At 35.8% G+C, this 26236-nt stretch overlaps 1 protein-coding gene across 2 annotated transcripts in view; it reads right to left on the bottom strand.

The window, feature by feature from the left end:
• The window catches only part of trps1 (trichorhinophalangeal syndrome I), a 213976-nt gene extending 194329 nt beyond the window's left edge, over positions 1-19647 (bottom strand). The window contains exons 1-3 of one of the 2 annotated variants that reach the window (XM_058754437.1): positions 19357-19647; positions 18268-18315; positions 16180-16254 (exon numbers count right to left, since the gene is read on the bottom strand). The gene's annotated coding sequence lies outside the window, so the exon portion shown is untranslated. The remainder of the gene's footprint in view (positions 1-16179; positions 16255-18267; positions 18316-19356) is intronic. The other variant, XM_058754439.1, reaches the window with a different exon arrangement.
• Positions 19648-26236: the final 6589 nt, after the last annotated feature.

Consider the following 26236-nt stretch of genomic DNA (forward strand, 5'->3'; position numbering starts at 1 on the left):
GGCTGTAAAGCTGTGGGTGTAATGCAATGTGACATAAAAAAAAAAACTGTGTATTGTCACATTAAACCACTACTCCTAGGAAAGCTTGTTAAAAACAAATAACTGGAAAAGCTACACTGTTATGTAACCAGCAGACTGAACTGTCACACATGCAGTTAAGAAAGATACAGCAGCATCGCTACTTTAAGTTAGTTACCAATACTAGAATTACTGTGATGGTACCACATTTATAATAGCCTACTGTACATATACCTTGCACTTGTATACGTGCTGGCTGCACTGGTGCAGGCACTGAAGAGTCAGCCAAGTTTACAGGTTCCATAAAGCAGCTGGGTGCTGGTATTGTTAATGTGAAATACAGATCCACAACCAGCATGGCATTAACATGGCTTCTGGGACAGGAGTAAAACAGAAAGCAGCACTAATCTAGTGTACACTCAGCCTGCCATTTATAAATAAATAAATAGAGGCATGAATAAATAATACAAATAATAATAAATAAAAAGCCAGCGTGCATTCTCGCAAAAGCAAAGTAAGATGCAGAGGTGGTTGACATGTGTTGTGATAATTCAGTACCCCGGTGCCAGGCCATGTGTATGTGAAGTTATGTTGCACCCACTGTGAACATAACTGAGGAAGGAATGCAGAGGAAAGTCTATGTCATTATATGAGGATTTTGAGACTGTAAGGTATAGTGAAGCTAGGCACCCGTGAATATGAAATGTGCTTCTCAGCTGAAAGGCTGGCATGACTATATTCCATCAGTATCTCAGGAGACTTCCCAGCTCATCCACAGTTTGGATCCAGCAGAGCCATCCTGAATATTTTTTCTGTACACTGCTGGAAGTAGATAACACGTTTTTATTGTAAATACCTCATTGTGTCCATTTTAAAAGGATTAGTTTAGGGATAAAATAAAATTTAGCTATTATTTACTACCATTCCAAAGTTTAGGGTTGGTAAGGTTCAGTGAAGGCTGCATTAATTTGTGAAATATTATTAAAGTTTTAAGGCAGCGGCTATTTGCACTAAGTGCAAATAGCAATAGATGCTATTTACACTAAGTGCAAATAGCAATTGATGCTATTTACACTAAGTGCAAATAGCATATTTTCTTAACGATAGATACTATTTACACTAAGTGCAAAATAGCAATGGATTCTATTTACACTAAGTGAAAATAGCAGTTTTTTTAACGATATGCTATTTACACTAAGTGCAAATAGCTATAGATTCTATTTACACTATGTTAAAATAGCAAGATTTTCTGCTATTTATACTACTTAGTGATAATAAATAGTGGCAATTATCTGCACCTCAGTATTGTAGTACATTATAAAACAGTAATTAGGCTATTAAATGGATGCCACCTTATTGGGACAACAAAGCCCTCCCTACACCTAACCCTACCCGATACTTTATTTTCAACCTTTTGATTATTTCCTTCATTTTTATTGAAAATAAATGCCTTCACGACGCGATATGATTTGAAAAGGGAAAAGAAAAAAAAAGTTCGGCAAAAGGCGAGTTCGAACTTGATCGCGTCAAAAGCACGCGCCTTACCATCCACGCCACTGAAACTGAAGTTGAACGAGCGTCTTTTTGCAGTGTTGACTATCCCAATCACATGTTGGTGGGCGGAGTTAATGTAAATAGCCTTTGCCAACAAGGCGGGCTATTTGCACTTAGTGTAAATAGACACTCCGAAATTTTAAATACCTGTTTTCTATTTTAATATATTTTCAAATGTAATTTATTCCTGTGATGGCAAAGCTGAATTTTCAACAGTCATCACTCCAGTCTGTTACACGATCCTTCAGAAATCAGTCTAAAATGCTGATGTGGTGCTCAAGAAACATTTCTTATTATCATATTATGATCTCATTATTACCAAAACTTTCGAATAGAACTGTATTATGTAATCCTTGTATTCAAAACCAGCTTCCTTCCAATGAATGAGGACTGAAGTTTTAAGACCCAAAAGCACCATAAAAATATAATAAAAGTGGCCCATGACTCATGCTATATTAAGACTTCTAAAGCCATATGACAGAAGTATTAGCATCCAATTTGTGAAGAAATCATTCAAGATGGATCTTTTTAATGAATCTGCTGCTTTAGTTATTAACAAAAAAGTTGAAATGATCCATTCAGGAGTCAGACTGATCCAGTTGGAATGATTCAATGAGTATTTTGAGTGAGTAAAGATTATCGGTAAATAATTTATAGTTCACTCTCACTCTATGGCTCCTGACACAAATCTACTGTATTGTTTCGGATATCCTATAATCTACTTTTATGGTGCTTTTGGATACTTTATGAAGCTTGAAAATGTCAAACTCCATGTAAATTCATGTAAAAGAGAGACAAGCTTCAAAAAGGCTTCTTTTATGTTCCACAAAAGAAATGAAGCCACATCTGTAATGAAATGAGGACATAATGTTCATTTTTGGGCGAACTATCAAACTATAAACGAGGCCATGATAACTCTGATACAATTACTGCTAAAAAGGCATTATTGTCCATAATCGAAATTCTCTCATCACACTAGCTTTTGTTGCCAAAGCCTGATGGTGATAGATTACACTCTTAAAGCAATATTTCACCCCAAGGCGATCCCAGTAATAGCAAATCTCATACAAACTCTACGACATCCATTTTATAACATTACGCATTTATAAACATTATGTTAAAATAGTTTACATTCCTCACATTACAAACTTCTCTTTAAGTGGTTGGTTTATAGTATCGCAAAGCCTAGTCATTTTCCAGCATGTTTCTGAAGCTCCCTAAGCCACATAAAAAGACATATGGTTTCTCAAATGTCAAAAAACTCAATTAGTCACTTTATTGCAAGGTCATTTATATGTAAAGCAGATAATTAAAACTACAGCTCCAGAACAACAGTGCTACAAAATGGCAATTAATAATGCAAAACAAAGGGAAACAATGGAGATCAGTCAGGATCCTCACGCGATTTAGTTCATGTTCGGAGGCAATGCAGCTCTGCGTGAAACACATCAAAGGCACTGAACATTAAACAAAGCTAAATTTACCGCATGCTTGGCCCTGCATTTACTAAACATGGCAATAACATTCAACAGTCAGATGTTGACTGCAAACATATTGCTCTGCTCTTTCATACAGTGCACAAAATATAACAGTGATGTAAATATCTTTGAATTTGAGTTCAGAAGATCTTCCAAATATCTTTGATGGAATCTAGTTTGTAAAACTAATACAATAAAAAAAAATCCTTCAATGATTCAAACATCAAATGTTTTATAAAAGAAAAAAAAAAACAGGTTCTAGCAATCATATGGGTTTGATTATGATGATACTGTAAAGGCTTGGAAAACCAGGTCTGGACCACAAGGAAAGTATTCTGAAATTGTGACTTCAATTTGTGGTTTCATTATAGAAAACGGAGACACTTCCTCAACTGCCCAAATGTGCTTTTCTCTAAGTGCACTAGAAAATCATTAGTGACCTTAGAATACTTGCCTGCCTCTCAGTTTGTTTTTCAGCCTGTCATAAAACACAGAGAAACAAACATCATACAAGTATTTTTATTTCAGCATATGATATTCGATCGTATAATCATAGGCTGGTCACAACCAGAGAGACCTCTGTACATTGAAAGCAATGATTTAGAGACATTGGGTTCTGGATCATCCATCAAAGACAGCTGATCCAATGTTATTGCCAAAGCTGATACTTATGAAATGCAGCACATCTTGACCTGACAGATTGATTGGAGCTGAAAAAGGACTGAATTTACATGCTATATTACAGCATGACTTGTAACAATAATAATAAAATGGCATGCTCAATCTTGACTATGAAGAAAATGTCAATGTCAAGTCCTGTTTTGAAATGGTAGTTTATAAGATTCTCAGAATTGAAAGTGAATTTCTGAGAAAAAAAATCGGGAGGACAAAAAAGTGCATTACACACCTGAATTGAGTTGTTAAGAGGAACATGAACTAAAAAAGTAAATGGAATCAAATCTAATTTTAAGTTGAGTGTAAACAGTCAAGCTCCTTTATCGAAAAAGTATAGCAAAATGGTAAAATGCTTTAAAGTGACAATAGGGAAAAGTGCCTTTAGTAATTATAAATATAAAATGTAACCACTTCCATATTTTCTTGTCAAAAACAATGTTTTTGAATGATGAACAAGCATGGTGACATCAAAAAACTACTAATAATTACTAAACAGAAACACTTTTTTATTCCTATTTATATAACTATATAAGAATTAAATGCTAATGTAGGAATGTAACAACTTTTTTATTTTTTTTAATCAGTTCATACACACAAACAAGCCAAATGAACCAATCCACAAGAATGAATCAGAGTTACCAATGCTACATACTGTATGAACATTAACACTTTGAATCATCGTTCTACCCCATTGATTAAATAATACATTTACTGGTCTACATAAATAAATTGGATTTGACAACAAGCATGTTGGATTAAAACTGGAAATAATCTACAACAGTTGTGCATGTGTCAATTAATCTGAAGCAGGCCTACCTTTCTACAACAAAACTCTTGGCTGGAATGAATGACGCTGTGGACTTGACGTCACCAATCTTTCAAGCATTGAGCTTGTCCTTCCTGAAGCTAATTCTCAGTGTGCACCTATAAAAACTATGCATATTTGTGCAGATGGCTGTTTTTTACAGGAGCCTACTGTGTAAGAGAACACAGCGTTGATTCAGAATGTCTGCCAGGGGCCCTGAGCTGAGTTCAGGGGCAAGTGCTCTGGTAACACAGCCGTCCTGCACCTGCCTCCCAAACACTTTAACAGGCAATTATCCCACCAAGCAGGACCTATCAAACCACCGGCCAACTCCACACAGAGAAGTACAAACTGACAGAGAGATAGAGAGAGAGAGAGAGAGAGAGAGAGAGAGGGAGGGAGGGAGAGGCTTTAAAAATTCACTCAAAAAGAAACTAAGTAATTGCTTTACTTTTAATTTTTAAATAATTACATTTGAGAGTTGAAGTCCATATTTACCCTTTGATCCAATTTTTTAGATCACTAACAACATGTTGGAAATTAAAATATTATATACTGTAAATATACAGTTAAACCAAAATTCATTCAGACACCTTCAACATTTCTCACATTATCACAGTTTATTCGCCATAGTTCAGAAAATGTTAATAAAATATGACAAGAACTCAGAGTTAAACTGTGTAAGAATAAATTAATCTTGATAATGTCAGATAACTTTGATAGAACGGTACAGTATCTCACAGAAGTGACTACACCCCTTACATTTTTGTAAATATTTTATTATATCTTTTCATGTGACAACACTGAAGAAATGACACTTTGTTACAATGTAAAGTAGTGAGTGTACAGCTTGTATAACAGTCTAAATTTGCTGTCCCCTCAAAATAACTCAACACACAGCCATTAATGTCTAAACCGCTGGCCACAAAAGTGAGTACACCCCTAAGTGAAAATGTCCAAATTGGGCCCAATTAGCCATTTTCTCTCCCCGGTATCATGTGACTCGTTAGTGTTACAAGGTCTCAGGTGTGAATGGGGAGCAGGTGTGTTAAATTTGGTGTTATCGCTCTCACTCTCTCATACTGGTCACTGGAAGTTCAACATGGCACCTCATGGCACAGAACTCTCTGAGGATCTAAAAAAAAGAATTGTTGCTCTACATAAAGATGGCGTAGGCTATAAGAAGATTATCAAGACCCTGAAACTGAGCTGCAGCACGGTGGCCAAGACCATACAGCAGTTTAACAGGACAGGTTCCACTCAGAACAGGCCTCGCCATGGTCGACCAAAGAAGTTGAGTGCACGTGCTCAGCGTCATATCCGGAGGTTGTGTTTGGGAAATTGACATACGAATGCTGCCAGCATTGCTGCAGTGGTTGAAGGGATGGGGGGTCAGCCTGTCAGTGCTCAGACCATACGCCACACACTGCATCAAATTGGTCTGCATGGCTGTCGTCCCAGAAGGAAGCCTCTTCTAAAGATGATGCACAAGAAAGCCTGCAAACAGTTTGCTGAAGACAAGCAGACTAAGGACATGGATTACTGGAACCATGTCCTGTGGTCTGATGAGACCAAGATAAACTTATTTGGTTCAGATGGTCTCAAGCGTGTGTGGCGGCAACCAGGTGAGGAGTACAAAGACAAGTGTGTCTTGCCTACAGTCAAGCATGGTGGTGGGAGTGTCATGGTCTGGGGCTGCATGAGTGCTATCAGCACTGGGAGGCTACAGTTCATTGAGGGAACCATGAATGTCAACATGTACTGTGAAATACTGAAGCAGAGCATGATCCCCTCCCCTCTATTCCAACATGATAACGACCCCAAACACACCTCCAAGACAACAACTGCCTTGCTAAAGAAGCAGAGGGTAAAGGTGATGGACTGGCCAAGCATGTCTCCAGACCTAAGCCCTATTGAGCATCTGCGGGGCATCCTCAAACAGAAGGTGGAGGAGCGCAAGGTCTCTAACATCCACCAGCTCCGTGATGTCGTCATGGAGCAGTGGAAGAGGACTCCAGTGGCAACCTGTGAAGCTCTGGTGAACTCCATGCCCAAGAGGGTTAAGGCAGTGCTGGAAAATAATGATGTCCACACAAAATATTGACACTATGGGCCCAATTTGGACATTTTCACTTAGGGGTGTACTCACTTTTGTGGCCAGCGGTTTAGACATTAATGGCTGTGTGTTGAGTTATTTTGAGGGGACAGCAAATTTAGACTGTTATACAAGCTGTACACTCACTACTTTACATTGTAGCAAAGTGTCATTTCTTCACTGTTGTCACATGAAAAGATATAATAAAATATTTACAAAAATGTGAGGGGTGTACTCACTTCTGTGAGATACTGTATGTAATGGATTACAATCAACCAAAAATTATTCAGCTGTTAAATTTAAGTACACAATTAGATAACACCAATTTAGGTCAACCGATTACCAAGCAATGCTTAATTTTGTTCAGTGTGTGGTGTAAAACATTCACATTCGCAATTAAAGAAAAAAACACTTAAGCAAAACATGGTCAGGTCAAAGTGTCTGAATAATTTTTGGTCCCAAATTTTTATCAGTTTTACTGGTAGCATAGTAGTCCACTGCGTGAAGAATTTTTGGATATAATATGTCATAGTTCACTTTATTTTGCTATGCTCACTTACATAAATGAACTACAGCGTAGTAAAAAAATATAACAAATTACGCTATATCTGGTGTCTGAATAACTATTGGTTTGACTGTGTGTGTGTGTATATATATATATATATATATATATATATATATAATTTTCTTTTTTTTAATTAAGCACACATACAGTATGTGCTTGTCATTCTTCTGTAGATGCATACTTATAACAAAAATATAATAATTATTTTTAAGTTATACTTTCATGTGGCAGGCAAGGAATTTACCAATTCACTGCACAGTAATTTCTCTTTATGCATTGAACATTTGGCCATCTAAACACACACAATGCACTGGACTTTATATGAACATGACCTGAGGAGAATAGCCAAACTCATTTTGTTAATTGTTAATAACTTGTTAGCCACAAAACAAATGATGGCTTTCAAGAAGACAACAGGGAGCAACTTTTAACATATTACAAATCACCATCTAAGATCAGGCACTTCCCATGAAAGAGAAGCTGATTAAAATTATTAAAGGTTAAAGGAGGATCTGTCTCCTGGAAGTAATTAAGCAACAGAGAGAGAAAAAGACCAAGAGTCACTACAGGACAGTTTTTTGTTTTTGTTTTTTTCATTTTCTCCAATGCAAATCAAAAACATATTCATTAGTATCACAAAACCAACATGCAAATCTCCACCACTTGAAACACTATGACTAAATATGTACAAGAACATGAACAGAGGAGCCATCTGGTCCCACACTTGGAGGATTCTCTTTCCTGGGAGTTTTTTTTAAATCTGGAAACCATTCTCTGCTGCCTTTCCTTTTACGCCTGGCTGCTTGAAAGCTGTGGAGAGTCAGATTAAGCCAGTAGTTAAGGATGACATCCAACGATAAGCCAAGTTCTCAATGCGTTTACGTTCTCTTTAGGTTCAAACAGCACTGACACTAAATAACACGTCTTGCCATGCAAAAAATGCACATAGGAAATGAGGGTCTGCCTGGAGAGAAGCAAATCTCTGAACTGGGAAAAGACAGAAGGAATGCATATGTAAAAATAAGCAGGCTTTTATCTTTCCTAATACATACTTTCTTGTAAAATTAGAGCACATAATTTTGTAAGAACAAGTATAAAATTTGTAAGTTTTGCAATGAAGTGTGCAAGTGATTAAGAGCATCTGATTAAGAGCACTATTTAATTTATTTTTTATGGTATCTTTGAACCTAACATCAACCATCACTCCTAAAAATGAAGGTTCTTCTAAGGTTCCTTTCGAGAACCATTTTGGGCTTCACAGGGTACTATATAAGTTGCTATAAGCTTCTTTGGAGACTAAACGTTCTTCATAGATTCTGTGTTCATTGAAATTGTCTTGTTAGCTGGCTGATGCTACAAAAGCGAGTGTATATAACTAATTGTAAGCTAGAGAGAGAACAGAGAAAATAAATTAGGAGTAAAAACAAGATTAATTTCAGTGTTCAACTACATTAATCACAAAGAATAAACAGAATGAGGATAATATACTAGACATGTGTAACATTAACCGAATGAATATACTAACCAAAAGCGAGAACGAGAGGTGTTATATCATGTCCACTATATTATATATTTACAAAAAATGACATAATTACAAAAACAGTGTCCTTCTGTATCAGAAAGTATATACTTATTAGAGAAATACGGATTTACGTACACGCATAAAAAAAACGTTTATTCACCCGAGAATTTGGATAGTTGATATGTAACACGAGACATAAGAGAAACTTTTGATATCACATTTTATGTTAATAACACTTTTATATATATATATATATATATATATATATATATATATATATATATATATATATACATACATATATATACATATATATATATATATATATATACATATATATACATATATATATACATATATATATATACATATATATATATATACATATATATATATATATATATATATATATATATATATATATATATATACACACACACACATGAATACACACAGAGAGAGAGAGAGAGAGAGAGAGAGAGAGAGAGAGAGGCAATACTTGTTTAGCAAGTGTTAGTGTTAGAAATTTTAGTACCATTTTTATTCATTAGTTCATTTAAGCAGTTCTGCAGTGTGTCAAATGAATTTTTAAAAATATAAATAAATGTTCCATGCACTTGCTAAATTAAGCTGGGACTTTAAAAACTATTCAATAAAAAAAACTACAAAAAATAGTTTTAAATGAAGTATTCAAAATATTAAAAGATTCTGAAAGTATTTCATGCCAATATGATACATGTCTACATGATATGAATCACATGGCCATGTGAACGCTAACAGAAGAGATGGTTTAAATCATATAACGGAGTCTCATCAGATGAGGAGCCTGTGCCCAAATTAGGTGTCGGTCTGTGCATGAGAGAAAGAAGAATGCGTTACATCACAGACAGTGACAACGTGGGCACAGCTGGTGGAGTCTGGCTGCTGTGAGTCTCCAGAGAGAGATTTACCCTGCGTCTGGCACGAGCACACCAGAACTGGATGATCTGCCTTTCCCATAAACGTCTCCTCCTACCCGCTTTCCCTCCCAGTGCTGGACAGCGGGGGTGTCAGGGATGGCACGTATCTCATCAGTCACGCTGAGCTCGGTCTGCCAAGACTGCGCCCGATGGAGACGCAACCTTTTTTCTCTTCCTCCACCCTAACACCCTCTTTCCCTCTCGCTTTCCTCCCTCATCCAACCAGCTTCGCTTTTTAATGTTGATGTGCTTCCATACTGTCTATTGTCTGCCAGGTCACGTGTGATAGCAGGAGGGAGAGTGAAAGACACAGAGAAGGGAAAAGGATATGTTATACCCAGAATGTTAAATTCATCTTTCTTCATTCTCATTTTGGAGCAGCAGACGGCCAAAAATCGCACTCAGGCTACTTCAGGCTACCTTTTAACCCTGGCCAACTGGGCTGGGCCTACAGGCATCAGAGGAATCAGACGGAGTGGAAAGCCGTCGCTCAGCCCCTAATTTGTTTACGTGCCGATTTTACCAATACGAGGGCTGAAAATGCGAGGGCTCGGACTTTCATCTCATTCACCCCAGCTTACTTTACCACAGACGGCCTGTAGTTTTCAACAGCCGCGGTTACTTGCGCCGTAAACACACACACACACACGCACATCTTATAACATCAGAGACAGGGATAGGCAAACCACTGGGCACTGTCTGCCAGAAACACACAGTCAGGGTGCTTGAGAGACTTCAACGACAGTATACTATATGTTACATATAGACACTTGACACATATATGGTGGTCTCAAAATAGTCTGGACACAATGTAAAAATGTAGAAACATCACTGCATTTGATATCAATGCAAAAAAAAAATATTTTTAGTGGATGTTCTCCTCGAGCAGAGTAGCCATAGGTGTAGTTTATCATTAGTTTATCACATTAACTAAACATTTTCCACATTTGACAAGTTTAACAACTAGAAAGTCTATAACACCTTTTGTTTTCATGTTGAAAACCATATATCTATTGCTTTATAATTGCAAATTTAACAAACTTCTTTTTGCTTAATATTTAAAAAAATATTTTGCTTGAAAAGTAGCTTTATAGATTGTTGCAATAAGTATATTTCAAGCTATTGATCAAAGAATCCTGAAACAAATGCATCATGGTTTTCAACATTGATAACAATATAGGAAATGTATATAGAGCACCAAATCAGCATATTAGAACCATTTCTGAAAGATCATGTGACACTGAAAATTCAGCTTTGCCATCACAGGCATAAATTAAATTTTAAAATATAGTGACACAGGAATCAGTTATTTTAAATTGTAATAATATTTCACAGTATAGCTGTTTTACTGTATTTTTGATCAAATATATGCAGCCTTTAAAAAACATATATGACGTCTTTAAAATTTTCTTTGATCAGTAGAGTATTTCTCCCAAATAAATGACATTTAGAATTTGACAATACTTTATGTCTAATGGAATGAAATCAATATAAGTATGGAACCTCTTTTATCCCAGAGTTAAACATTTCATTAAAAAGTTTAAAATGCTAAATAAATACAGTCTCAACCAACGTGAGATATAAAGTAGCAATTAAAATGGATTACCTTTTACTTTTTAATCAGAGACTATTTTTTAATCATCCATATTGCCTTGTGTCCAAATTTTTGTTGAGAGAAACAAAAAATCACGAACACAACCAGAAGATCGCATCATTTATGATGTAATGACTTCTTGTTTCTTCTAATTCATGGCACATCTGCATCTGAGCTAACAAACATAGTAACTTGCGCTGTCGTTTGAATCATCTTCTCTGCATTCCTATGCACCCATGGGGACTGTTGTGGGTGTGTGTGCTTTTTGTAATGTCTTAGACTTACAAAAACAGTTCCAAAAGACTGGCCGTGCATCACAGTGCCCATTCGATAGCTGGAAACCACTTCCAGCTATCGAATGCACCTTAAGAGCTAATAGTGATCAAATAAAAAGGCACACATAGAAATAGTCCCTCAAGGACTGTCAGCTAAGGCAGAACAAATGCTATTCTCCAGTCAAGGACACTAATGTGATGTATGTAAAGGTAGAAGTTAATCTGAGAGCATAAGGAACATTTCAACAATGGTACAGCCTTGTACTGCTGTATTTTAACAGAAAGGTTTGTGTGTATGAAATACTGTTTGAGAACATGATAGATTGAAGATGGAAGGAAAACCTTTTCTTCAGATTTCTTCAGATTATGTTGGGCAAGTATAGCTCAACTTGTTGTATTATTATTATTAGCAAAAGTTAATGTTGAAAACATTCCAAATAAATTAAATATTGTTTTTTTCAATATTACAGTAATATTAACATGCATGCACAATTATGCAAGAAACTAGTGATTATTATTTTTTTTATACAGTTGTCTTTGACTGTAAAAAGTTAAAGTGCAAAATTTGATCACACAAACCTTGTTTCCTGTATAGATATAGGCCTGTACTATATGCTGTTTATTCTGTTATGCAACATTCCTGTGAGGTAAAATGCTTTGCTTTGTCTAGTTCACTTTTTAAAAGCAGCAGTCTACTATTTTTGCAAATCCGTTACAGCAAACAATAATTGTGCCTTTCTAAACATCCTAAATCCTTGTTTCTGAGACAGCATGATTCAATTTTGCAAGCACATTACACCATAATTTCTTTTTTTTTCAAGCGATCCACTCAACTCCACACGTTTCTTCAATTTGATTATTTCAAACAGTAAATAATAAGCACAGGAAGACCAAAAATGGCAAGTCCACATGGAAAATGATGAAGCAATTATATTTGTTTGCAGATATCCTCACGATACGTGCCTCTTCTCTGCAAACATGGCTCAATCACACAAAGACAAAATGATTGGATAAAGACATCTCAAGAAGTTCTATATAGCTAAGCAATCTTCAAAACTTTAATGCAGTTTTATTTTAAAAATAACAAAATCAAAAAAATTAAATTATACTAAAATATTATAAAATTAAATTAAATCTAAAAACATCAAATGTAAAAATAATTTTAAAAATATTTTTTTGAAAATATGTTTTTAAGTATGTTTTTCCTTGCTCTCCATGACCCATCAAAACAGACGTGCATGGGACTCATTTTTGGGCTGCGATCCAACCACTGCACTAAATCTCTAAGCGCGGTAAAGCAATGACATCACCCCTCTTCCTGTGCAAATGACCAGCACTTCCTTTAATGGGCCAGATCTCTTATATCGAAATGCATGAGAGTTGTTATGATCCGATGGGTGAGCTGAGCCTGAGCCACTGTAATAGCTTGTCTCCTCATGTGATCCCACATGACAGTGAAGATGGGAAAATTCCCTCGGGGCTTCCCTCTCTCATGTGGATGCTGGGTGTAATCTCTTCATCTGGATGTGTCAATGACGTACAGTAAGATGTGTCGAGAAAGCCCTGAACATTGCAGACATGGAAAAAATAAAAAAGCTACATTTCAAAAAGCTTTGTGTGGATAAATCCAGAGATGATGGGTTCTAGTCGCCAATTGAAAGGTATTTTCCTCGTTGATACCATTTCTCTCATGTGCACACACACTCGGAGATGAAACGGCAAGTAAAGCTCCGAATGAAATAGTCTTGTCTGTATCTTTGACATGGTAAGTTATTTAGTGACACATCTTACCGTACCCAGCGCGAACACATAAAAACGTGCTTATAAATCTCTCCGCTTGACATCTAGAAAGAGAGAGAGAGACTTTGCCTCAGGAAACTTGGGATGGAGAACTGAAGGAAAATTCTATTTTGGTTCCTCCAAAAAGAGGAGTTTGCAAAACAGAGACAGTAAGATACTGTGTGCAATAAAAACCCAGAGGAATTTTGGTCAAACATTCCATTCTGTTTAATTATCCACAAAATGACAATGCCACTGGCTAATTTAGTTTAATTTGCTATAAAATCTGATTAATTCTATATCCCAGTGAATTAAATCCTCCTTAGAGGCAGAGTTTTCTATAAAAAAATAAAAAAGTCCCTAAGGTTTATCTCCCATATGTGGTCTTCAATAGACAGTTAACATTAAGTTTTGACCAATTCACCTTTAACCAAATATTATAATAACAGATGACAGCCAAAAGAAACACCAACTAACCAGCCAATAATCATTTTGTCTCCACATCAAATAGCCTCCGACGGGGTTCACAACACTTCCAAATTCTGTACAGTTGAACAAATAGTCTACTAGTTGGTCTGGGCCTGCTGTGCTTCTGTCTGCTCAGATTACCAGCTCAAGAGTCAGTAAGGCATGACCCATCTGTTCAGTTATACTGACCCCAGAACTGTAGTTAACGGAGACGTTGTCTGTCTGACTGCAATTCTTTTACACTACAGAGACTGTCAAAAAATACTATGGAGTATTTGTAGCACCCCCATGTGGACAAATTATTGCTCTGCTATTCTTATGAAACATCAACATCTATGTATTTTCCTTTATCACTTCAGGATTTCACAGAAAGGCATATTCACCAAAGATTAAATGGAAGCGAGTTAGAATTGACAGTGATTGTAGTAGTGCATCATAAGCATTATTTTCCTGAATGAACAATTCAGTAATAACAAAAGCAGTTGCCTGAAGTGAATGGCAGATCTTTCACAATGACAGCTAAAGGAATATAAAAGAATAAACGCAGTTATCATTGTCTGATCTAGTCAAAATAAATAATCACATATATTGAAATCGTTTCCAAATATATCACATAGTAGCTTCAGGGGTCTCCTGAGGGAAGCGTATAGCTGCAGGGAAATTATGCTAATTCTTCATTACATTTTTCATACTGTCAAAGTAATGTTTTCCTACTGTTTCGTTGAATTATGAATACATGTGATGCTACTGTAAAAAATCAGAACCTATTTTCCGCTTCAACAGGTTCCACAAAACCAGGCTCCACATGTCACCTTCCACTAAGGCAACCTGCTTAACACACACACACACACATAACACAAAACAACACTTGTTTTCCTATCATGGCAGGGACCTTCCATTAAGTTCTATAGTTTTTTTAATACTCATTATATTTGTTATATTATTAGATAAGATATTATATTATTGATACAGATTATTTAGAATATAAATTACAATATAATCATATTCATGTTATTTGCTATGCCCTATTCGTAACCTAACCTAATTTTTAATTTTCTTTCATCTTTATATTTATAATAACACATATATCCTGTGAAGATATTTAAATTGTTTTGCTCATGCGTTTTCAGTTTTTGCTCTCCGTGTGGGGACATGTGGTCCCCATAATGTAAGCAAACAAGTCTTTGAGGGAACTTTAAAGCATGGAAAATCAAACTAAAAGTGCAGTTGATGTTACGGCTAGTGTTATTTGTGGATCAATGGCAGTCCTTCACGAAGTACAGTAGAAAAGTCTGTTTGTACAGTATGTTACATAAAGGAGGAAGGTGACAAATGGCAATTTGGTGCATCTGTTTATTTACTTTCCAGACTGGGAGATTAATTGAATAGGTTATTTATTCATGATTCATGTGAGTTTGAATGTAGAACATCCACTGACTTCTCTCTCAAGTAGTGATTTGTCAGTAGAGTTATGATAATACAAAACGATTACTATAACTAATTATATATGCTAAACATCATGATAGGCTCTACAGGCTCTAAACGTGAGACTGAGATGAGGTGGAACTGGAATGATCCATATAAAGCAATCAACTGAAACGTATACGACATCATCTGATTGCAATCAGCCCCCGAATTGTGATTGTAATAAATTGATTCATTCATTCATGTGTTTTTGATTCATCTTGCTTGCACATTTTCTAGCTTTATTTTTTCTCATCAAAAAAGCAATTCACTGAGACCTAAGATGAGTAATGATGGTACATCACGTTTTTTAACCAGTACTTTGCATGAACGATGGATTTTTTAAGACATACGAGAATATATCACCTCTTAAAACGTTTGCGGCAGCTAAGTGGAACATCTTAGAAAGCGTGATTAATTATCAAACTAAAAGATAGCTGAATAAATCAACAAACACCTTAAATGTGAGCACACACTACAAAACTTACAGCGCACAATAAAGACAATACGTGAAAACAAATAGGACATAATATGAATTTAGATATATTGTGTAGAGTTCTAGGTCCCGGCGGTGGAGGAAAGCCCAAATCATTAAAATGGAACAGTGGCTATAACAAACCGTAACCAACACAGCACTACATTTTTTCCCTTGTCAGAGACGCTGAGCTCGAGCGTATCATATAATGTACAAGGTGTGCTTTTATACCCTGGCACGGATGCAAAAATAACAATATCTCAGGTTCGACTGAGCCTAATCACATTGCTCATTGGCATGTTCCAATGTTTCCTCATAGGAGAGCAGCTAAAATAAATGAGCGACATTCAGTTCTATGTTTAGGAAGGAGAGAAAAACCCTTCTGAACAGACTAAATGCAGTATCTTTAAAGGCAGGACTATAGCCGGAGAGTCAGGTCTGTAATGCACTTACAGTCAGGGGTTCATCGCTCAATCTGTGATGAAGGGACGCAGGAGTGTGTCCAAAACCATGTGCTGGATCCATTACCTGCGAGGAGGCCCACACCACACAAGGGATGAGTAATATATTCCTATACATCGCTGTATATATTATGTATTTCCTGGCAATGGCACTCCATTGCCAGTATAATAAACATATTATTCTATCCAGCGTAGACAACTGTACTACTATTCAGTTCGCTTTTTTAACAGTCAGCAGCTGCTGGTTTTGATTTGATGATGGAGTCCACATATATGTAACATATGGGCAACAGGTTTGCAGCGTTCCATGTTTGGATTTATTAATAAAATCATCGCAGCAGTTTTCATCATATTAACAGGCACAAGACAAAAGCGTGACAGGAGGGTTGAGAGGCAATGTGTAACTGCATTTGCAAACAGATGCTGAAGAGCTTTCAGAACCTTTGCAGCTGTGTGCCTTTTTTAACTTGTGCAAGTAAGAATATTTTTATAATGCATTTCCTATATATTTTTTCCCTTAAATGTTTTTTTTACAGATTCAGTGGCTGTAAAAAGTACTTAGACACTTTATGAATTTCATTGCATTAGATAACAAAATATTAAATTATCTGTAAAAAAAAAAAAAAAAAAAAAAAAGTAATTTGCCATCAAGTTCGCACAGGTGTCCTTGCAGAGTTACTACAGATGTAGTTCATCTCAGTAACTACATGTTCCACTACCATTTGAAACCAAAATGTGTCTAAATATTTTTTTTAGATGCATTAAATTGATCAAAAGTGATAGTGAAGACATTTACAACGTTACAAAAGATTTCTGTTTTAAATAAATTCTGTTTTTTAATTTTCTATTAATCAAAGAATGCTGAAAAAAGTATTACAGTTTACACCAAAAAAAAATAAGCAACAGTTTTCAACATTAATCATGTTGAAATGTTTCTTGAACACCAAATCAGCTTATTATAATGATTTTTGAAGGATTATGTGACTCTGAAAACTGAAGTAATGGCTGCTGAAAAATGCCATCACAAGAATAAAATGAAGAAAAACTGAATTAAAAAAAAAAAAATGCCATAATATTTCACAATATTACTTTTATAATATATATATGATCAAGTAAAATCAGTCTTGGTGAGCACAAGTCACTTTTTTCAAAAACATTAAAAAAATCTTACCAAACTTTATTTATTTATTTTTACTCAAAAAAGTTTGCATATACTATATTTCTAATTTTCTTAAATATAAATCTGTATCTAATTACATACATTTTTAAATATGACTTAAGTGTAATACATTTTTGAAGGGCAATATCATAATATTTTTAAGATCCTATAGAAGTATGACAGAAATGCTTTACAAGTACCAAAGCGTCTTATACTATCATATCATACTACTACAGGATGTGTACCAAGGCAGTACCACATTATTCTTGAGTTAGTTCTAAATGTCATGGTATGAATTTTAGTTTCCAAGTATCATATCTGTAGTATTACCATCTGAGATCATCATTGTACCAAAGTACCACCACAGAGCTTACTTTTAAGGGTTTGGTACATGAATATCCTAATCGTTCAGTATTACCAACTAATACCATTACTGTACTGTACTATAAAAAATGTTTGGCTTTTATGCAATGTAAAGGTTTTCTCTAAAAAAATACTACAAACTCAAGAGAACCTACTACAATCCTATAAACAGCAATCTTTTTGTTTGTGTGTGTTCCTTAGGTGCGTCTGAGTTCAATATCCATTGTATTCAGGTTTTTAGAGCCTGCTTCTGTGTTTTAAATTGGTCGCAGCATGGAGGTGTTAGGCAATGTTTGTTGTCTTTCTCTGGGTCGCTCTTCATTGGGCAGTGTCAGGGCAGCCCTGTCTTATCAGCAGGGCCCTGTAGCAGCAGCAGGCTAACCCTCTCACACAGGGAGCAGCAGGGAGCCGCAGGGTCACCACCGGCCCGCTACCTCAGAGAGAACAATCCGACGGAGCCAAATATACACACATCGCTTAAGTAAATAAATATGTCTCCCAGCCCCAGAGCCATCCCAGTGCTGCTGCCCCTTTCTTTCAAAATACACTTATACTCACCATTGTTTATCACCAGCAGAGGAGACGTCTTGGTTCATGTCAGGATCACTGTAAAAGAAACAAAAAGCTTAAACCTCTCTTCTTTTTCTCTCTCTCTCTCTCACATACACATACACATCCTGATGAACTACTCACATCCCTGAATACCCTGCTGTTTTCATTATTGAAACTGGTAATGAAATTTGTCACACATTCGCATTTCGGGAGAGTCAAGCAAGATTCAGCGAGTTATTCCTAAGATCTATGCTTTCAATATGTGACTATTGATTAGCCATAGAGCTAAGGAAAATCTAAACTTAACAGACAGCCATAAAGCGAAAAAAAAAAAAAAAACCTGTCGCGACCCGCTAGGTCATCAGGTAATAAATATACCACACGCCTAACCATCTTCAGCTAGTTTAAATGCATATTTATAGCCATGACTGTCTAGGTGAAAACAACACCTCTATTAACCCTGCATGTTATTATGAGGTTTATTGAGCTTGTCTTTGCCTGTGGAAATTGCAAATCTGTATACTTCATCACAAGCACCAGGGCCACAGAAAAGCAACACGCTATTTACCCCTTTCAATTTATTTTATGGGCTCTGTAACCTTTTTCACTCCTGTTTATTTGTCAAGCAGTCAATTATTTTCCAATGTAACTTTTTGCCTTTTTTTCTTTCACTGTTTTTTGGAAATGGGATTTTGGGTAAGGACAGTTTAAATTTCAATGCAAAGGCAAGAGAATAAATACAAGTTGAGGGGTTTCCATTTATTGAGGCCAACTTGTTATTTAGCTCTGACAGGAAGGGGGGAAATGAAAGCCCAGCTCTTGTCCCAGTTGTTCATGGTTAAAGTGTGTGGGCAGATGGAAGGACTAAAAGCATTGTATAGACGTTGAGTGTCTATAAAAGCTTAGTGTTTCGGGCCTCGTGGCCTAGGAAAGCTCTATGGACACAGGTAAGTACTGTAAGTGCTGTTTTCATTCAACGGACTGGCAGGTACTGTACGTGATGTTACCTTCTAGAACTTCCGCCAGACTTTAGACACGCCCTCTCTTTCTACAACTACGACTCTTCGACGTAACAACAGCAAGCAGTATATTTACCTGTCAAGCAGAAACAAAGCAACTTTGACGTCTGTTTTCAAGCGTTTGCAAGTGTCTGTTCTTTCCAGCTATGGAAGGCTTTGTTCGTGTTCTCTTGCATCCGTCGCTTTCTTGGGCTCATATTCGTTTCAGGACATTTTTGATCATTCAAACTCATCAAAACGCTGCATGTTCGTGTATTGCGCGCTCAGTTTCCGGCTTCCCATATACGGTCTGTCGGCTGTGAACGTGTAAAAATGATTGACAGATTGAAAGCGCCTCAAAATCCAAGAGGCTGCTGATTCTGTACTTTCATTTTACTGTAGCCTATACATCGATTTGGGGCGACTTGAAATTAAAGAACTGGCTTCTTTATGAAATTTCAAAAGTAAAAATAAATGGCACTCATTTTCAGCAGATGGCTCTTCAAACAACAAGTTTATCTTTTTTTTTTTTTTTTGCTTTTTTTTTTTTTTTTACTTTGTAAGATATTTATGGAAGCATTTTGTAGCATTATTTTAATATTTAAGGCTCGTCAAAAACTGAAATATTTCAGCAATCAAATAAAAACTATTTGTGTATAAATAAAACAGGTTATTTCGGATCCGCCATAAAAGCCATACATCTCAGTACAGAGTAATTCAATTCTCTTAAAAAGCAGTGCTGGACCTCCTTTAGCTCTATGCAGTGCATTTATCTCGATTAACAGTTCCCTCCTCTTTTCTCCTCCATTTGTCGTGGTTGCACTGTCAGAACTGTTTAGATGAACAAAAAGCCTGCTTGTTTTGACGTATGGTTTCTCGGTTTTGTTTTTGTTGATAATGAGAAACATGTTCCTTGGCTTGCAGCACCAAAGCCTGAGGGTTTGCAGTTGTGGAGCGCCTGAAAGAAACTGCAAGGAAATTACCTGAGGCACATGCCTCTTTTGTTTCAATGCTAGCTTGGCTAACGTGGCCTAAATCCTTGCAGAACTGAAAATGTTGCGATGTAGGATGCAGATTGGACCACTGATGTCGCCTCATTATATTGCAGGTATTATACTAGATTTTATGACTATAGGCTAATGGCTAGGATTGTCATGAACGTTTATCTTCTCCTCATGGACTTTCACAAGCTCCTGTGTGGCTAAGCATGCTTCATTTTGTTAGCTAGCTTAAAAATCTGATGCTGCCATGGTTGACAGTGGATGTAGAGTAATTTTACACATAAATGGGCCTTTAAAACTGTGTGCACAATTTCCATTACAAACATCAGGATTTATAAAAATCTACCCTGATTTATATAGGCAGTCTTTTGACGCTGACATTAAGTGACACTAGTAGAAACCCAGTTAATTGAACTAAATGCTATAAAGATGCAGTTTGCGTCACTGAATTCAACAGTCACAATCCAAAAAGCAATTTGCGAGGAGCTCGGGTTTTACAAACGTTATCGGTGCAATCAACTACACTCATGCTGTAAGGCGCCGGCAGAGATTGAATTCACTTTCATCAACACAAGTCACATTGGTTTCATCAGTGCGCAATAAACCTGTGATGACTAAATGGCTCTTGCCAGCATGCATTCCTTCATTTTATCAAATAGTGGATTGTTGGTAAGTTGTGCGTGATGCTTGTCTCATGGTGAGAAGTTTATGTGAGATGCCGTTTCATCTGTATTCTACTAGGGTGATCATTTTTTATTCATTCTCCACTCAGGCAAGAATGGTAACCCTCTCAAAGCCCCGATTGACCTCAGGGTCAATCAGGTGATAATCACCCTGTTCACAAGGCCATAGATCTGGTGAGAGCTGAAGAGAGTGAAATAGAGAAGAAAAAGGAAGGAGAGGAGTCGAATGTACAAGGAAAGTCAGGTGTTCTTGTTTTGCGAGTTTAATTAGTTTCTGAGAAACTGTTCATAATCTGAATTCTGGTAAAAATTACTTTCATATAAAATGTAAATATTAGAACATCATCTTTAAACAGTGAATATCATTTTTGTAAAAATGTTGCCATAGGCACATATTTTTCATCAGCCTGGGCTGCAAAAATATGCACCCGTATTTACCTAATGCTTACTAATGGTGTGTTCAATAAAAAAATAAAAAATAATTCACTCAAAACGAAAAATTTGCTGAAAATGTACTTACCCTCAGGCCATTCAAGATGTAAAGGAGTTAGTTTTTTAACATCATAGATCAGTATTACATCACTTGCACACCACTTGTCACCCTCTGCAGTGAATGGGTGCCGTCAGAATGAATCCAAACAGCTGATAAAAACATTTTAAAAAATTTACAAGTAATGTAAGTAATCCACAAGCTGTGTGTTTGTAACAAACAAAGGCATCATTAAGACAAATTCGGCTAAAATACAAGTCCTCTACCTGTAATATTGCTTTCTCCAGTGAAAAAGATGTCTGAGGACTGAGATTTGAGAGGACAACACAGAATGGACCTCTTTTACTTGAGGAACTATTATTATGGTTTAGCCAGATATTATGGACTGGCCAGAAGCGATGATATAAAGTTAAAATAATGGATTTTTTCATTACAAACACACAGCTTTTCACTTTACAAGATGTTTCATGTGGATTACTGTGATGTATTTATCAGCTGTTTGAACTCTCATTCTGACGGCACCTATTCACTGCAGAGGATCCATTGGTGAGCAAGTGATGTAATGCTAAATTTCCCCAAATCTGTTCTAAAGATGTTTTCTGACCAGTATACAGATATTCAGGTAAATCCAAATTATTTCATATCAGTAATGTGCATTGAAAATATTTTTAATCAAGTGCTCATTATGCAGTGGAAAACTGTCTTGTATACCCTTTGATAAATAAAGAGATCAGACTAACAAATACACTATTCAAATAAACCACGCAATTTCCTTTAACACACACTTTAATGCCCCCATGCTAAACCTTATGTGTGTTTTTTTTCATATTTGAAAACATTACATTGCCAGAATATTTCCCCTTATACTGTAGCAATAAAGATCTCTTTACTTATTATGCTTCTGGTGGTTGCCTTCATGAAGTAAATGTAGAGTTTTTGGGCTGTGAACTCGAGTGTATGTTTACATTTTGCTTGCTGGTTAAGAAGCTGATAAATTATCCACCAACACAAGGCCAGGCTGAATAAGAGGCTGAGAGAAATAGGGCAATTTTCTATGAATAAGGCTGCGAGAAGAGCTGACATCAGCAGTCTCTAGGCTGAAGATCACAACAGTCTAATGTTATGTTCTAGTGCCGACGCCTAACCTAAAACACCCTCATAACACACAAAACTCACTCATGCTAACTGCACCAAGCACTGGTTTCTAATAAATTGAATTTTAAATGTTTCCTTAGCTACAGAATCTATATATTTGAATAAATACTGGGAGACCAGAATAGCTTTCACACTTTTTACTCAAGGTGGGTTTATTTTCGTAAAGTCAGTTTCTGTATCTTACTTTTGAATATTTTGATCATTTTTCCAAGGAAATAAACACACACACCATGGGACAACATGGCTCAATATAGTTGCAGTCACAAAGGAACCTTTTTAGTTAAATAGCAACACAAAATAATTAAGAAAACAGTAAAACCAAAAATAACAAACGATTGGCCAGCTAATGCTGTAATTAATAATGTGACATCTTGCCCCAATGCAGTTCAATCTTTCATTTCTAGCCATCCATACAATATAACTGATCCTTTCCCATATATATTTCTGTGCCATTACAGATTCCATGTCTTACAGATATCTCTGTTACGGTTAGGACAATTAAAATATATTGCAATATAAACATAAAGGACCATCTGAGCACACAAAACCATTCTGCACTTAAAAACACGCTTCATATGCCAACTGCCATCCTAGAGGAAATCAGCAGAGTAAATTCTGAAAAGCTCCATAGAAATCCACATCAGATAAGACCGTAGAGAGCAGATGCCAGCACAGAGGACCAATCATCTCGTGCTGTCCCACATTATAGATTTGCCATTCAGACACAAATCATTATGGCTACAGAGCCTCAGTTAAGTGGCTGCATGAGCGACTCTCTGCAGGCATGCCAAACTGGCATGATTATAAACAAAGACTTGATATTAAAGCCTTCCATTCATGTATGCATAAAGTAAACATGAACAGAGGAAAAAGTCTATTTTGAAAAAAAATTATACTGCCCATTGCGGAGGAGGAGGAGGGCTGGGAACATTTTTCCATCTCTTAGTCCCGAATTGGTGTCTAATTATCGCATCATAATGAGAAGTTAAAATAACTTTGTTCATTCCTGGACAAGAACCAATAAGAAGACGCAAGTCTCTCCATAACCAGCTGCCTTTGTGACTTCTGGATTGTTCCCGCTGTCCACTGTTTTGCCTCTACACTGCAAGGCAAGCCGCATATAACTAAACCAGCTTGTGCCTGATTTATATATATATATATTTTTTTTTACACATTGAATGTCATCCACACAAATTGCTTGAACATATTACACTAATACCTACTATTTATTGGTCTTTCCTTTAAAATGTAGTAATAAGTCCTGATTGATGTGCGATTTAATATTTTAATTGATTGACAGCCCTTGTGCCAACAAATGAAAGTTTTTTGAAATTGTAAATTTCCTACACAATCTATTCAAAAGTTTGCTTGGATGGTAATTCATGACAAAATTTAAGTCAGAGAGTTTGAAAGCAGATAAAAGACCAAAGACTGTTATGAAGTATTAAGACCAACATGACCTGCCACTGATGGATTTCAACACATTCAATCAGACATATGAAGGTCACTTGAATAGTTGAGCACAGATACACATTCCCACAAACTCTCTCTCTTACACACGCTTAACATGACAAAGTACAGAGTGAAGGACAGCTTAAGTTGGCCCAATAACTAAAGGTGGAAATTGCATGAGAATTCATCCCTTTTATTCTGTCGTTAAAATTATGGCGTGTGGAATGCAGTTTCCTTTGTGCTGGCGCCATCCAGATCTCCACACTACAGGTTATATCACTGTGCGATTTGAACATTTAGCACTTGTTTGCAATAAATGAAGTATGATTTAGCATACCTGGTAGAGAGCCACATGTAGTGTTTGAATATTCACATAAATAATGTGGATCACTCTCCAAAAGGAGCTCAAATTTTATTGTTGAACTAGTACTACTTATTTATAAATAATAATTATAAAATGTTAACATACTTTAATTAAATTTTGAAATAGTAGTCAGTCGAAAATTCTCAAATGTTGCAGTGCTTTTGTAAATCAGAAAGATATGTTGTGTATTTAAAATTGTAATAATGAATACATTTTAAAATATATAAAATAAAGATATATTATTATAAAATAGTTAACATTTTAAATACTATATTATTACAAAATAATAGTCAATTGAAATTCTCTAGTTGTCACTCTAAACCAAAAAGCTATTTGATGATATTTATATAATTATAATATATAAATATATATTTATATATTATAATTGTAGCCCAGTGATAACAGGCTATAATTATACACTCAAAAAAGAGCAACTGGTTTATTGTCATTGTGGGTTGTGGAAGCCCAATCCAAATTTACCAGATTACTATCTTTTAAAACATATCGCAAACATTTATTTACTTATTAACAACTTATTAACAATTGTAAATTGGCAAAGGTTTACAGATTCAGTGACTACTGTAAATGAATACATAAATTAAATATACATAAAGTGTTGTCAGCCTAATTCATGTTCAAAGCGATTTCAAGATTTAGTACTTAATGTGCTTGAAAATCATTTTCAATATGTCAACATCAAATACGAAGGAGTAATTGCAATCGTTTACTTTATGGGACCTCATGCTAGGTGTCACCTCATCATTTCAGCGGCATTTTCGTCACAAGTTACAGCCATGAAGTGACACATTTTACAGTCCTCTAAAGGAGCCTGTTGTATACAGGCTTTGCTGGCATCATGGAAAACATAAAGTGGGAATAATGTTGACAGATTCCAGAAACACCCCATCTGTACGGGTATTTCAAAAGAAGCGGTGCCTCTCTGATTCCAAAGAAACCAGACCTTCCACCCTGACACCCACTGGACGCGCACCACCCCACATCAGCCCTAAAAAGGCACAGAGAGGCTGCCATTGATCATTTTGCTGATAAAATACCTTCCACAAGGACCTGGCAAGAGCTGGGCCCATTTGGCAAGCCCTCCCACTATGGAACAAATGTGTATGTACACTGAATGCATATGGCTTTCAGAGATAAAGACCAGATACAGCAGAAAAACTCAAGCTGAATTCAGAGTGGCCAGGATGGATGTGTATCGCCAAGCAAGCTTTTAAGGGTTCCCTCCGCCTCATGATCAATTAAATGTTTACAACTTGTGAATGTCAATAAGTTTAATTCAAATAAGTTAATTATTTAGGTCTGTAACTTTTAATGTATCTGTTTATTTAGTATTCATTAGTCATTGAATCTGTGGTCTTTTATGAGTTGTTATATTTGGAAAATAATAACCATTTAAGTTAACTTATCTACTTACAACTCAAATTTGCAACTGAAATATTGTTTTCACTCAACAATTTCAAAGTTAATAAAAATAATTATATTGCAGCATTTGGTAGGGAAAAAAGGCAATTGATTTTACACAATAGCATACATAAAACTATGCTTAAACGATCAAACAAACATGCATACAAAGAAATATTAGATGTTACATTTTAAATATATCCTTAGAGTAACGAATGACTTATGAAATAACAATAAGCAAAAACTGTACCGTACTTATTTAATGTGAATTTTAGATACACACATACATAAACAAATAAATATAATTTAATAATAATAATTAATAATATTCTTAATATATATATATATATTATTTTTTTTTATTTTTTTACCTAGCATACATAAATATTTAAGTAAATGATAACTCCTCTCAA

Source organism: Onychostoma macrolepis, chromosome 19 (assembly GCF_012432095.1).
Source record: "Onychostoma macrolepis isolate SWU-2019 chromosome 19, ASM1243209v1, whole genome shotgun sequence".
Lineage (NCBI taxonomy): Eukaryota > Metazoa > Chordata > Actinopteri > Cypriniformes > Cyprinidae > Onychostoma > Onychostoma macrolepis.